This window comes from Tiliqua scincoides, chromosome 3 (assembly GCF_035046505.1).
Source record: "Tiliqua scincoides isolate rTilSci1 chromosome 3, rTilSci1.hap2, whole genome shotgun sequence".
In the NCBI taxonomy this organism is placed as follows: Eukaryota; Metazoa; Chordata; class Lepidosauria; order Squamata; family Scincidae; genus Tiliqua; species Tiliqua scincoides.
The window spans coordinates 157150001-157164709 of record NC_089823.1 but is presented as its reverse complement, the minus strand read 5'-3'; the positions used below and the strand labels follow the sequence as shown (position 1 = coordinate 157164709).

Genomic DNA, 14709 nt, shown 5'->3' with positions numbered 1-14709 from the left:
GCGCTTTGTTGCTGAGCAGAAGAGCACTCTCATTAAACTGCACTTCTGTTTCACAGGGCTCTGGCTCTAAAGCCAGGTGGATCATGTTGCTGAAACTGGAGGAACCACACAGCGAGACAGAAGCATCAAATGACACTTTGCCAAGACAACCCTTTCAAGTCAAAGAGAAAAACATAATTAGACCAGAGTAAAGGGAGAAAGATGTCGATGTACATATATCACTATACTGTTGGGTATCCCACTGTCTGTGATCATCAGGATAGCCCCAATGTCGTTTATGCTTGAAATAGCCCCTGCTGTGCCAATTTGTTGTTCTCTAGTTGTCAGAAGAGACATCCACTTCACCTCCTGCCATATTAGCTTACCAGCTCTAAAAATCAGCTGTCGTGAGAATCAACAAAGGATGGACTTAAAGTTAAGCTTGCCAGACATATTACCATCTCCAAAAGATGCCAAAATCTCCATATTACATCTCCAAAATGCGCTGCCATTATATATTATACATCACTTTAACTGCAAATAAAGGAGGAAAAAACCCCCAAAACAAAACCAGTAACTATCCACATTAAGCATGCCAGTTTTAATTCCACAGCTAGGCACATGTTGTATGTAAAGTGGAACTTTTTGCACACGTTTAGGAAATGTCACAAGCAAAGCACACAGCTCCCCCCAAAAAGTTATTACTTCAGCTACTTTGCATTCAAGCACAGTGCTTATTGCTGCAACGAAGGAATTCCAGCTCATATATTTTCCTCTACACAGCTTTCCAATTAACTTAATATATGAATCAAATGGCGCCTCATTAGACAACAAGTAAAATACAGCCTCTTCTTTCTGGTTAAAGCAGCCCCTATCAACTACTTTCTCTTGATATAAAGCAGAGCAGTCAAATGCATAATTAAGTTATCTTTCTTGACACCATGCTTGGAGATTGCAAACCCACATACTGGTTTACCGTGCAATTGTGAACAAGCAATTTCAAAAGCCGAACACAACAAGCAGACGGAGGCATGCTACAGAGTTAATATGCAGCAGGCAAAGTTTTAGGTGTGAGAGAAAAGTATTTCAGCATCTTCAAAAACAAATGGCTACTACCGTTTCATTACTGCCGGCTTCCAGCTATAAACCTCCAAGCAGATGATTCAGAGGCTAGATGCACTATTTCACTGCTTGAAAGAATCTCCAGTTTTCAGATAGTTACCATCCACTTCAAATTAATGGGAGGGAAAATATAACTTACTGAATTGTCGGAAGTTTCCTGCTTAGCCAGCGCAAGGTTAGGCATCGAGTTTTTCATGCTATGCCGGTTTACTGTGTGCATCTCACACATAAGAAGAACGAGGTTTCATTTTCTAGTTTCAAGATAAACAAGGTGAAGTGCAGGGCTGCAGGAATCTCTTTGCACAAGAAACATTCAACACAATCACAGCCGCAACAAAAACAAACACTGGGGGGGGGGGAAGATACCTTCTCATATTAGATCAGGAAGCCACAAAAAATTTCTCCATGTTCTGCTATGCACTCCAGCCGCTTTAGTCATCACAAGTAACTAGCCATACACTCCGAGCAGGAATTTGTGTGCCCTCTATCTGCAGCTATTAGCTCAGCACATTGATTCACTGGCATTAAAGCAATAGCAATTAGTTGTCCTGCTCTCAGCAGCTACTGGAGAGAGAGACAGAGAGCTGAGTGGGCTAAACTGTACAGTGACCACTGAGCACTTGCCGGCAATTAGTAGCAGGTGCTACGGCCCCAAAGACAAATTGATATCCCACTGATAATCAGAGCGAGCTTCTTTAATGTACTGTGAGTATAATCAGCTTTTGCCAGGGGCTCTTTGTTTGCTTTTTTCTATTTCATCAGTAACAAAGGAGTACAGTGGCTTACGTTCATTTGCAATATATCATTTGACCAGAAAGGAATAATCTCTTTAAAGCCTCTCAGCACAAGTACTGAGGATACTTAAGTCTCCCTTCTGCTAAATCTGTCAGGTAAACAATTACAAAGCAACACAAGAGGTAGTATCTTTCGATAGAATGCATGTCTTTCCACTATTTCTAAAGTAACAGTAAATACATCTGTCAACACCATCTGCCTCCACAAATTGAAAATATGTTGTAGACCAAAATTAATTTTCCATTAAGGTTTGTTTGCATTGATAGAGTTCTTCTTCTGCACCTTCCATATACGTACACGTTACGGCAAAGGCAATTTCAGCTTGTGGGGGCTCTGAAGCACATGTCTGCAAGGGTCACCCATGATTTAGAAAGTATGCACATGTGCCAGGCACCCACCCATGGTGCCTGGGAGAATCAAGTAACAGATGCATGAAAGTGAACCTTCATGCCACGATGGCTGAGTAAATGAAAAAGGATGGTAATCTGTCTGTTGCCTGATACTCAGTTCCAGTTTCCCACTGGCACCATGGATGGTGCCAAGCTAGGTAACTAGAAGAGCGAGTCATTCTCTGTCACGATCGTCACTGTACTTACGAGTGGCAATGCAAAGGGGACTCACATTTGCTAGTGGCCAGCTGCTCCCCATTTCTCCTTCCCCATTAGGACCTGAACTCCTGTTGGCTTACCGAATGATCGTGAGGGAGCAGCAGCAGCAGCAGACCATCCTCTTTCTTACTGAGTGCAATTTTTACAATTTCACTCAATGATGAATTGGGGGCGGGGGGGGGGTTAAACATCCAGGATTTGTAAAATGGTGCCAAAGGAAGAAGAGTGTGGCTCACTGTCACCACTACTCCCCACTATCTCCTAGTTAGCCAACTAGGGGCTCAGGTCTGATTGGGAAGTTTAGCAGGAAACAGTGGGGAACAGGTTGCACAAGGAAACCGTCTTCTTTCTTTCCCTGGTTGCTGCTAAGCAATTCACAGATGCCCCAGCCCAGATTCAGTATCAGGGTGCAAGACATCTGGGGATTGTAAAACAGCCCTGGGGAAAGAAGCAGGTGGTCTGCTACTGCTGCTGTTGTCCCACAATCACCTAGTAAATTTTCCAGTTGACCCTGACTTAGTGGTGGCAAGGAGAAGTGGACTCAAAGTGCTTCAGGGTTTGGTTGAGTGTGGGTGTGAGCATGGCTCCTGGCATGTGACCCATTTGCCTTTCAGATTCAAGCAGTCTTCCTCTTTTTTTCTGTAGCACCTCAGCATCATTTAAAGGACGCCTGGCTTGAGTGTCACATTTCCCACTCACTTCCTTACACATAACTGGAAGCAAGAGAGAGGAGAAAGGCCATTGTGTGCTTGGACTCTCCTGATATGACCAGTCGTCCATGTGGGAGAGTAGTTTTCTAATGATGGAATATGAGTGTATAATCTCATAAGTACAGGCCTCAATGACACAGAGTTGATTTTGCCTTGGAGGTGGAGCAAATACCCAGAGTAGGTAGGGGAGAAAGCCTCTCATGCTAACTCTTCACCATGCTTGGGTGAGCAAACGAGAAAATGTGACATAAAATCTGACCCAATGATAAAGAGAAAGAATTAAGATAAGAGCTGCTGAGATTAGATAAGGCTTGTTCCTTTATGTTTAATGCTTCACTGGGTTTGCTTTAAAATGAAACAAGCACAGATACATTAGATAGACTGTGCTGTCAAGAATTTCAAGCCATGGTATTTTTTATAATGCATTTCATTATACTCAACATTTGTGCAGTGCTTTTTAAAACTATGTTATATGTATTATCTTGATAGAATCCACAAAATAACCCTGTATGGTAGTGTTTCCCAGACTGTAGGTTGAGACCCGCGAGGTGGGTCACAAGTCAATTTCAGGTGGGTTCCCATTCATTTCAATGTGTAGTTTATATTTAATATATATAAGACTTGATGCTACCATAGTATGCGACTGCATTTGGGGAAATGTTACAGATCTGTACTTTTAATAGGCTACTATGCCTATGCTTTTAACAATGATAGTCAATGGGGCTTAGTCCCAGGATTGCAGCTTTTGGGATGTTTGGGGAATTTTATTTTAAACAGATCAGCAGCTGCTTAGAAGAGTTAAGAGGATTCTTTATTTTAAATAAATTTTTTAAACTATGCTTATTGTTGAAAACTTTTAATTTACTTAGGGCACAATCCCAACCTGACATGTAAAGCATGTTTGCACCTCCGTGGGAGGAAGCCAGGTCAGCGCTCCCAGAAGTACTGGCCTGCGGAGGCCAGCGGAAGCCTCCACACCGGCTTCCTCCCAGCTCCTTGTGTCGGCTTGCATGAGCCAACACAAGGGTGACAGTTAGGCATGTGGGAGGCAGGGAGGGGGAGGGAGGGTGATGGACGGCCCTGGGGGTGGGCGGGCGGGGAGCAGGAGGCGGGGCTGGTTAGAAGGAACAGAGTGGCTTCAAGCCGCTCTGCTCTCCTCAGACTTGTGCCACCTCAAGAGGTGGTGCAAGTCTGAGAAGACCCATAGGCGCCAGCAGCCCTTGCCTCTGGCTAAGCCGCTTCTGGCCACAATCCTGCACTGGATACAGTGCAAGCCTCCTGGCTTGCCTGTTCCAGCACAAGTTAGGATTGCTCCGTTACTTACTGAATTCGTTCATTTGATTTTGTTGTATGGAGGTGTTAAACATTTTCTTGCTTGATGTCATTTCTGGCCATGACATCACTTCCAGGTTAATGACATCACTTCTGATAGGTCCTGACAGATTGTCATTTAAAAAGTGGGTCCTGTTGCTAAAAGGTTTGAGAATCACTGCTTTGTGATATTAATTATCTGCATAATGCAGCTCAGGAAACTGCAGTTGAAAAGGAGCAGTTTGCCTAAGACCTCCTAGGAGGTTTACAGAAGAGGTGAGATCCAAGCAAGGGAACTCCTGATTTGTGGTTCAATCTCATAGGCTGCAATCCTATATACATTTGCTTGGGAGTAAGCTCCACTGAACACAGTGGGACTTACTTCTGTTAGCCTCCTCACTACACCAATTTATCCACTGAAAGTGCTTTAAATGCATGACAACAGTGATTCTTCTAACAGGTTCTAAAAGGTAGGCCAGTGTTATTGTTTTCATACTGTAGATGGCTGTGGGGTGTATGACATCCATTGCTGAAAACAGTAATTTGCCTGTGCCCTTTTGGGCCCAATCCTATGCAGGTCAAGCACCAGCACCGAGCTTCAGCACCAAAACCAGGTGTCACAAATGTGCCATAAGGTGCATCTGCGACACCTGGAGAAGAGGGACTGCCAGCTCTGGGCCAGTGCCAGTTGGTGCTGAGCCCAGTACCAGACAGACACCATTCAGAGCAAGAGCTCTGGGTGGTAGTAAGGGCCTTGGGGGCAGGGCAAGGGCAGGGTGGGGGAGGAACTAGTGGGGTGGAACCAGCAGAGCCCTGCTTTACCATATCCTATCCTCAGTGTTGGGCTGCAAAGCCTGACAAAGGTTCTCAAGTCTGTGTTGGCAAAATAACCAGTGCAGACTTGAGAGACTCCAATTGCAGGGCCTGGGGCTTTTCTCAGGGGATGGGGACAAAAGTCCCCTTCCCCCAAGGAGACATGCAGCAGCCCCAGCAGTGCCGCTAGATAAAGAGGTAGCCATTTTGTCGCTGCTGCACCCAGAAGCGACGCCAAGTATAGAATTGGGCTACCTGTATGGTTATTGGGCTACCTGTATGGTTGAAGTAAGGGTTTTCAACTCTCACTTGTGTGCCATGCTAACTTCCAATGTCTACAATGCTTTTGTTATGTCTTTTCATTGATTTGGGACTCAGTATGTTAAGCACTTTAAGACTTGCTGATTTCAGAGAAAGAGTGAGAGAGATTTAAGTGTACCACTAAAATTGTCAGAACTTAACACATTTAGACAACTTTGGAAAGGTCAAGTTCCCTTTTCTCAATAAATAAACTGAATATCACCATAGATATAACAGTTCAGCCATTGGCCTGTCCACTTTCACATCTGTATTAAAAGCCTGGACACAACACGTCTCTCTGATTTTTCTATGACAAGCTGAACCAGTCTGGAAACAGACAGCAGGTTGTAAGAGAGTTGCAAGTGGTATGACAGAGACATCATTACCAATGGCATAAACACTCCTTGCTTTTGTCCCACTGTCACCACTGCAAAAACAGTTTTGTAGATTTTTGAAATGTACATACCAGAGGCAACAATGATTCTTAGCTACCACCTTCAAACTGATAATCTGTATCCAGTCCTTACAGCACACAGAAGAGTTTTGCTTTGTTGGAAAGGCTATACTTTAGAATTTGGAAACTAGAAATCTTAGTGCATGTTGTTGCATATTGCAAGTTCTTTCCCTGTCCACTGTACTTTCATACAACTGCACAAACTAAACAAGCTTATTAAGATAAGGCTGATTACAATGGAATGCAGAATAAATAGCCATGGTGTCCGTATGTTTATAATTGATTAAATGGAAGCTGCATGTTTTGTGTATGCAATTAAAAACACCACCATTGAGCACAAATTACAAGTCAGACATTCCCCAGTAATTGGAGCTCTGTAGCAGAAGCATTAATATCAGAACTCATAAACCTAATGAGGAAGAATAATGTTTCCAGGTACTTGCAGAAGAATACGGGTCATTCACCTTTAGATTTTTAGGAATGTTGGTAAATTAGCAATGAGATAACGCTGTGACTTCACTGGATCTCTGCCACTTGCATGCCAAGCAGCTTGGATGGCACATGGCTCGCATTGCCCCTGGAGACTCTGTGCAATACCCCAGGGCGTCACGATGCCCAGTTTGTGAACCTCTGCTCTAGGGTATTAGCTATCCCTCCCACGTTGGTGTCATTGGCAAACTTGATTAGTATCCCCACAACTCCTTCATCCAGGTCATTTCTGAAGATATTACAGAAGAATATCAACAATACAGGGGCCATGGCAGGGACCTGAGACATCCCACTCATCAATTCCTTCAATTCCTTCTGGGTCAAAAGGAGCCACTGACAAACAATCTCTAGGTACAGTCATCAGCCAACAAATGTCAGACACAAGCAGAAGCACACTACTCCACTATATATGGATGATTGTAAATTTGATGAGCATATAAACTGGCCTGTTAGAAATGGCTCCCATACACAAAGCAAACCAATGCCAACAACACATTGAATATCACCAGATATAGTGGAAGACCTTAGAATGTATAGTACAGGAGTGTGCCCCTTTACGACGTACCGGCTTACACCAGGATCACATATCCAATGACCACATGCGGTCATGTGGTTGTTGGGGGCACACAACCCCAACCTCCAAATGCAAGGGGAGTTCTGCCCCCCTCACCTCCAGAGGATTGTCTGAGCCTCCCAGAGGCAGTGTGTCTCTCACACAATTTCCGGTTTCGAATGTGTGCTGCTGCTGGGAGTCTCAGTCGACCCTCCGGCGGGGAGGGGAGCAGAGCATCCCCTTCCCTGTGGATGGTCCGCATTGCGTCAAGCACTGCTTGATGACGGGGATTGTGGTTCTGATCCCTGTCTTTAACTGGCACACAACTGTATATGAGAGAATGACTCTATCACTGAACAAACTTAGTGGTGGTATAGAAATGTGTACCCCTGCCACCGTGAGGCTGCAATCCTAAAAAAACTCTTAGTAGGCAATAAGCCCCACTGAAAATTTACTTCTATGTAAACGTGCATAGGCTTGTGATGCAAATCAATCGTTAGGTCACAAGAAATCAGGCTTACAAAAGCACTTGACTTGCTTCTCCACAAGACCTGCTTCCCATGAATGTTTGAACCAGTCTTTCATTTAGATGTAAGTGGACTTGGTACTGTTTGATCTTTGGTGCCCTTCTCAGCAGTTATCTGAAGTTGACTTTGCAAACATGGATCAAGTAAAAAATTTTATCAAGGCCCCTTCCCATATTATTTTCAGTCACCAAAGTACTCCTTCATATCACTCCCCAATCTAAAACCAATATGCAGAAAGGCATTATTAAGTGCTATTTGTTTACAAGATACATACAGTATTGGACATTGATAGATGAGCCATTTTATCATTTCTCTGCTGAGTCTTAATTTCTCTCCCCCAGTTCTTACAGAGAGACTAAAGGCAGAACTACACATCCCAGAAGACATGGGACAGCCACCAAAACCACCCTCATGTTGAGTACTTTTCCCCTCCATACTGTTTCATATCACTTCCTGTACACTTTAATGCCACAAAGTTGCGTGGCTCTTCCCTGCCTCCAGCTAAAGCAGCAAATTACATAGACCAAGAAACATGGAGAGTGGAGCAACTCAGTGAGGGATACAATTGTTAATAACAAGCTCATGTGTTCTAAAATGCAGTTGCATTGGGAGGCAACTGTAGACATGATGTGAGTGTTGAAGGTACACAAAGAGCGAGCACTTCCTTTTCCTCATGTCCCATCATATCCAAAACAGAATCTTGCATTTCCAACTTGGGTTGTGTCATGTTTGATGCTGCTCAGACATGCACAGCTCCATATGATACAGAGCAGGGCGATAGAGGCTCTCCTTTCTTGCATATTAAAATCCATTAGCTCAAAGCCGTAGTGCTTGGATCACCTTTAACGTAAGGCTACCCTTTGAAGGCTGCAGGTATGACTGTAACCCTCTTTCATTCTTGGTTAGGCATCTGTGATGAGAGTATTCACAGCAGAATAACAAATACTGCAAAATCTAGTTCAGGCCATGAACATATATTTTTTTTCTCTTTTCAGTTCGATTTAATCAGCTGGGGGTAGCCACTTGACCCCCTAAAGCTTGTCAAAGTCAGTAGCTTTCCCCCCCCCATAACTGTCTAAGTCTGACATTATAAAAATATAATGGAATGACTAAGGTGAAGGTAACACAATAATAATAGTAATGGGTACATGGGAAATTCTTTCAAAATAATAGATATGACACCTATTGATTGCAAAGATACTCTGTTCAGTTAAAAAATAACTTGAATCTTTACATATAAATTGGAAAATGCACAGATATAATTATCCATTTGTATTAGAAATTACTGCTTGTACATAGAGTACTATGAAACATTTTTTCTCCTTCTTTTCCGATCTCTGGAGCGCGATGAAAATTTACTTGCAAATATTAGAATTATTTAGAGTTTGATTTGCAGAGGGTTTTATTTTAAGTTGGTGTAAAATTGCTATATATTCACACCATGTATTTGCAATGAAGGTGATGTAAGCCTAGGATGAAGTTTTTGATGGTTACAAATCTCTGAAAGTTGGATTTGTTTATAAAAATGCTGACAAAACTAACTTCGGTAATACCTGGGGATTCATAAAATGAACAGCATTCCACAGGCACAGCAGCAACAAAATCCCTGTTGCAGCTAGCTCCATGTGGTCTGATTTTTAAGAACAGCATGGGGAAAAAAAGGTAGGCCAATCTGCATAAGGACATTGTCGAAAGGTACATATCTGAAGGGTCTCTGTAGGTGCTCCTTTAGTTATATTGGAGAGATGCAGGGCCCGAGAAAGCCTGATTATCATTCAGAATGGAAAGAGCAGTGGGATGTATTGCACATAGCTCGGCAATCAGTCCATCTGTTCACAGTGAGGGTTTAATCTAAATCCCATATTCACAAATCTGGAGACAGTAGTAATTGACTATTAAACAAATTGAAGTTTCTGTTGCATTTACAGTTTCATGTGAAGACCTTACCGACAGAAGGTGGTCCTCCGGCATTAATAACAGCTCCTTTTCTCCCTGCAATAGATTCTGTGCACCTCTGTAAGAATTATTTGGATAAACTGTTGTTCGCAATTTCAGCATTATGCTAAAATAAACCTTTGGTACCAAAATGTAACAATGGATTGCTCTGGCACTGATAGTTGCCTTTCATAGGCACATGTTGCTCATATATTATAAACTCATAGTGCTTGAAACCGATGCAAAACAATCAACTACATTTTATACGTAGTTGTGAAGGCTGTTCACCTCTCTTGGGGCTAAATGGGTAAGAAAAGCTGGCCAAGGATATTTGTTATTCTTGCTGCCCTGTCTTTAGAATCAACTACTACTGAAGGCAAACATACATGGAAGTGCATCATCTAATTATATCTTCTAATGGTACATAGCAGTATGTCTAGGGGCCAAATCATTGGGGCTTTTTGAGGGGAAGGTTGGTTGCTTCCATTTGACTCTGGCGGAGATCACTACAGGTTCAGCAATCTGTTTGGAACATCTGCATCTGACTTGGTAAGTTCTATTCCACATGGAAAATAGTTTTAAATATTACAGTATTTGCATTACAGAGTTTGAAAGTCATCATTCTTGGATGTATCCTAATCCCTCTGCTAGACAGTTCAAAACACACACATACACACACACACACACACACACACACACACACACACACACACACACACACCACCACCACACCACAACAAAATTTGACAGAAAACAGCCAGAAAAGCCTACAAGCAGTACAGAAAACTGGGACACTGTGGAAAAAGAAACAGGGAAGAAACACATGAAAAATGTGTTTTAATATCTAACTTTAGTATTGAAAGATGTAACCTGTTGAGATGGATGCAAAGCTTGCCTGAAAGCAAACACACGTATTCTCTGGTTCACTCTAAACAATCTAGTACAATGCTTCCAACAGCCTTCTGTTAGGCTCTTGGAGCCTAACACCTAACATCTAACACCTCAAGATTTGGGCAAGATCTTGAGCCTAACACCTCAAGATTTGGGCAAGAGGAAGCTGTTGCAATGAGCACTCTCTGCAGGTCTAGCCACCAGAAATAGAGCTTAAGGCAATTTCTGTTTCAGATTTTATAAAAACCTAAGCAGCTTTGGATCCTGGGTTAATGGCTACAAAGAAAAATGACAATTGTAGCTATAGAGACAAGCAGAGAAGCAGTCTAGAGTCCACACAGATATTTCCCTTCTTTGTTTTCTCTACCAGGTGTTTATCTTCCCAGTCTGCTACCGCAGGTTGCAGCCCTGCAGTAGTAGCCTGGGAGCTCCAGTCAACAGTTTATCACTGTAACCACCCAATCCTAAGCTCCCCAGCGTCAGCGATGGGCTCGCAGCGTTGAAGCTAGGTGTCACAAAAGTGCGGTAAAGCACTTTCCCACCAGTGGGCGACACCCAGCGCCAAGAGAGAGGCCAGTGCCAGTTAGCGCTGGGCATCAGCGCTGGAAGATCAGCAGTGAAGAGCTCCTAGCAGTAAGTATCCCTGCCGAGTGGTGGGGAGAGGGTGGGGGAAGGCAGGGAGGGGTGGAATTGGGCGGTGGGAGGGTGGGTCAGAGCATGGATCAGGTCTGGGAAGGGGTGGGGATGATGGCAGAGGCTGCCGATGAAACTTTTACCCTCTCTACAGCCACAGGAGGAACCACATGGGCCTCCTCAGTTCTGTGCCAGCTCAGGAGCTGATGCAGATCTGAGGAGATCCACTGGGGTCAGTGGAGTTCTACGCGTGGTAAGGGAACCAACGTTCCCGTATCCCGTGGAGACTCTGGTGGTTGCTTTGGCCCCCAAGATACAGTGGTGGCCATTTCTGCACCGCTGTACTGTACAGCACTGCCAGTCCAGTGTTTTACAAAACGTGATTTGCAAATGACCTGTACCTGGGTATGTGTTCTCCTTTTTGGGGGCAATATTCTGGATTTTTGTTTTCTGATCATTTTCAACTGTTTGTAAGCTACCATGAGGGTCCTGAGGTATCAATACATAAATAAATAACGGAAAAGCCTAGACCAGCCAAATATTGTTGTTGGCACCCTTCAGTCTCGGAAGACTATGGTATCGCGCTCTGAATGGTGGTTCTGGAACAGAGTGTCCTCTCCGATGCACGAAGCCTGTGTAAAGTAGATATGGAGGATAGACTGTTACCCATGCAGCAAATCCCCCCTCTCCACGTCGCTGAAATGGTCCAATGGAAAGGCAGAGGCCAATACGGTTGGTTCCAGCGGTGTCGCAGGAGTTGCCAGAACGTGACTGTGTTCAGCCTTGAACTGCCTCAGGGACTCCGGCTCCGGATTTTGCCTCGAGGTTGACTCCTGAAGCCTTTTCCATAACTGGATGTAGCCACAAGGCAGTGGAGGTTTGGGATCAGAGTTTTCCTTCTCTCAGATGAACTGCCTTCCCAGGCTAACGAGTCCCATCTACCCAGTGGCTGTTTAGTTGCCTCTTACGACAAGTACAGCCAAACTGAGGGCCTATTCTTATCCCCAGCCCCCAGGGGAAAACAACAGGGGCCTATTCTTATCCCCCAGCCCCCAGGGGAAAACAACAACAACAATACAAAGACCAAGAGGAAGCGGAAGAGGCTGTTTCCATGTGTCACCGTAGTGCAAGCTGTGGGGAAACCAAGCCACGTTAATACGTGCATGCACCCTTCACAACCAATGCACCGCTCCCTATGTGTTTAATCCTCGGGTATCCAAAGCCGAACTATAATGCAGGGGTTATTAAACAAACATGCATCATGAAAGAAAAGTGCTCGAGTTCAGAGGTATGATAACCAACCAGCCAAATATATGATATTTTAAAATCTCCTTAGATCAGTGGTTTTCAACCTTTTTCACCTCAGGGCACACTGATAAATCACTAAAATTGACAAGCCACACCACACAGCCAGTGGGGGCTCACATCCCCCAAAGGCCCTACAGACACTCCCCAAAATTCTGTGGCACATCTGTGGACCATGCATGGCACACCAATGTGCCGTGGCACACTGGTTGAAAATAGCTGCTGTAGATAATAATATCAGCTGCTTATCACTTGGGGTGTGTGTATATGAGGGCACATCAGATCCTGGATATCGAACAGTCTTTTTATTTGTTTAGCATCAGTTCTGGTTCCATCTCAGACAAACCTTAAGCACAACACGAAGGCTTGCGCCTCTTCCTTGAAAAGAAAGCCTGGAACCAACAAAAACAAAGGAGCACATTCAACTGCGACAATTGTAATTAGTCCCTCTGCTAGCAATTGTAATATGTCTGCTTACATGAATATGGAGGAAATGTCATGAAGAATAATCTGCTTTTCATAAGATCTGAAAATGCCTCTTCACAATACACCCAGCCTCTAAATTGCAACCAGACATCGAAGGAGATAATGTTAAATGATTGTATTCTGCTACAGATAAAGGCCTCTCTCTCTCTCTCTCTCTCTCTCTCTCTCTCTCTCTCTCTCTCTCTCTCCCCTTCTCTTCAAAGGAATGTACCAATCATGAAGGACTCTGTTCCCAGAATTGTGACTACTGAGGTTACTCTTGGTATCAGGCTGCATTCACTTCTTATCTCAGCCACATGTATGCAAGTATGTTAATGTGTATTCAGCACTCCCTTAATCTGAATTTGAACTTGTGACTTGGTTGCAAAAGCCTCTGCACATGCTATTTCTAGACCTTTGAGTCACCTGAGCCCTCAGATGCCTCAAAAACCCATGTATACAGCTTCAGGATTTCCTGAATAAAAGAAGCAAAGGCAGGCCAAACATGCTAAACATGTTATTACTTTTCAATATTAAAAAGACAAATAGACTAGAAAATCATGCTGCATGAGTTATGTATAAGCACCTAAGTCTAGCCAAAGATGTCACTAGGTGTGCCCTACATAGATTAAGAGAGCTTGTCTCCTGTTTGGCATTCCCTGGCCCACTTTTCATTGGTAATGCAACAAGTAGTATTTTAATTCTCAAGGCATTTCCTTCTTTGCCCCTTCTTGACTACATTCTTAACATGTTTAACTGTTCAAATAAGTGTAGCTATTGTTCATAAGCTAACAATTTGACTTTCAAACATACTCTACAAGATTTTTAAGCATGCATTTATGGATTACTGATTAATGTGCTCACTGTAGGTATTGAATCATGAAATGTTAAAATGGGCAATAAACTTTAAGAATCTGATCAGAATGTTACTCTCAGTCTAATATGACATATTGCAATCTCAAGTAGTAGCAAAAGTAGTAATATGACTTTTGAGTTGCAGAAGTATTCGCAGAATCACAATTAGTAAAACACATCTGGCATTCAAAGACATGTTTAACTCTTACTACTTATGTTAAAATAAAATGTAGACAAGCACAACACGAAATCTCAAACATACACACAACAGAATACTCAGCTGCAGTAAGTAGCAAAGTTATTTCCAACCTGGATTACTTTCTTGGCAGGTAAGCAAATTTCAGTTCATGCATTGGCACTGGGTGCATCCTCATATGAACTCCACTCTGGATAAGGAGGGTGTGAATTTGGTAATTCCATTGTTCACACATAGGTATGGTGAAGAACAGCTCAAAGCTGACTGCCCCTTGGTCACCTTTCTTTCAAAGGCAAATTACACTAGCTTAAAAGATGAAATCTGTAAGTAGTGCAGGGTCCTAAAGACCAACAGTTTCAAGAAGCATTTGCTGTATCAACATCATTCAAAGAACAACAACTTGTCTAGAGCACTGGTTCACAAACTTTTTAGAATCGGGACCCACTTTTTAAAAAGGAACTCTATCGGGACCCATCTATGTTTACGAGATTAAAAAAAAAATTCTAGGAAGAAATATTTTTGTTTATTTACATGTAATAGTAACCAGAAAAAAGATGCTCCAGTATTTAGCTCCCTATATTTACAAATGTTGTAAACTGCAGGAGCTGTTTGCAGGGCAGTTAGCAGCTATTGGATATTTTTTTTAAGCCTCAGGACTTGCGGCAGTTAGTTATCTGATCCTTCCATTACATGTGTTTTCATTGAAGGCTCTACTTGGCTGCTATGAGACCCACCAAAAATCAGGTTGCGACCCACTGGTGGGTCCCA

General features: G+C 43.2%; 1 protein-coding gene across 5 annotated transcripts in view; it reads right to left on the bottom strand.

The window, feature by feature from the left end:
* The window catches only part of PCDH15 (protocadherin related 15), a 455608-nt gene extending 441399 nt beyond the window's left edge, over window positions 1-14209 (bottom strand). For 4 of the 5 annotated variants that reach the window (XM_066618749.1, XM_066618751.1, XM_066618753.1 and 1 more), the window contains exon 1: window positions 1468-1543. The gene's annotated coding sequence lies outside the window, so the exon portion shown is untranslated. Of the gene's footprint in view, window positions 1-1467; window positions 1544-14054 lie in introns of those variants that run through there. The other variant, XM_066618750.1, reaches the window with a different exon arrangement.
* Between the last annotated feature and the right edge of the window lie 500 nt (window positions 14210-14709).